Genomic DNA, 1185 nt, shown 5'->3' on the forward strand with positions numbered 1-1185 from the left:
CTCTAATACTCCCTCTCCCTACAACCCCTTACAGGTATCTACCCAATTCATTCAGACTTTTTGATTTCTCTGTTGTATGGGAAGGATTGATGATGATGTTATTTCTATGTGTGTGTGGACAGAGCAAATTCTTTAAGACTTTTGTGAAGTTGTTCATCAAGAGAGGGTTGTTTCTCAAGTTCCTTTTGTTTGTGGGAGGAGGGGTGTTGGCCTATGTGGGCGCCAACGCCACCGGTGACACTCTTCCCATCGTGAGAGGCCCCCAAAAGCCCCCTACATTGGGTCCCAGAGGAAAGATATAAGTATATGCACATTCTTTCTTTATCTCTGTATTTAGGTACTGCTACTCTCAGCGATTTCTTGTTTGTAATACCAATTCCACTCTTCGATATGAAATTGTGAATTCCAATTAAATGTCTCCACAATTCTTTCCCGAATCTCAAGCCTCTATGCATCTCTCTTAGCACAACACAACATCAACACTACATTTTATTCTTATTTTTTAGGGAAATTGAGTCAAAGTGAAAAACACAAGTCTTCTATTTTTAGGATATTTTTATTCAGATTGCATATTTCGAGAATATTTTAGAATCCTATGAACATCAATTTGGTTAATTGTTTAACCTTGTTGCTATCTTAGAATCTCATGAACTACAACAATGAAGTCAAATAATCTACATGGTTGTTATCCTTGGAATTCTGAGATATTTACAAAAACTACAATTAGAATAAGCTTAGTAGTTTATCTTTCCATATCTAGTTTATCTTCATGTTTTAGTTTTTTCCTCAAGACATCTGAATAAACATAGAATTTAATTTATTAAAACACATAGTTGGGCAGAAAAGAACAAAGGCCATATAAAAACAGAGGAAAGAAAGTTGCAGAAGAATGTGGTTCACAACTATGGTTTTGTTGGCTACTTTAGATTCATATTTATACTTAAATTGTTGGATTGTTTGTGTTTTTTTCATGTTTAGATGATTAGTTATGGTTGAATTGCATATTTTAGAATATTTGACGAAGATGAGTCTTTTTCATAAAAATACATCTTATATGAGGAAATTTCATTGTTTTGTTTGCTACTTTAATTCTATATTTGTGCTTAATATTTTTTGGATAGCTCATGTTCATTTTCATGTTTAGATTGTTAATTATGAGTGGATTGCAAATTTCACAATACTATG

At 33.1% G+C, this 1185-nt stretch overlaps 1 pseudogene; it reads left to right on the plus strand.

Annotated features, from left to right (window-relative positions):
* LOC149220590 (photosystem I reaction center subunit VI, chloroplastic pseudogene) overlaps positions 1 to 302 on the plus strand; it is a 631-nt pseudogene extending 329 nt beyond the window's left edge.
* The last annotated feature ends 883 nt before the right edge of the window (positions 303 to 1185 follow it).

This window comes from Pinus tabuliformis, chromosome Q, assembly GCF_031772625.1.
Source record: "Pinus tabuliformis cultivar Carrire ecotype Pingquan chromosome Q, CPIR1, whole genome shotgun sequence".
NCBI lineage: Eukaryota > Viridiplantae > Streptophyta > Pinopsida > Pinales > Pinaceae > Pinus > Pinus tabuliformis.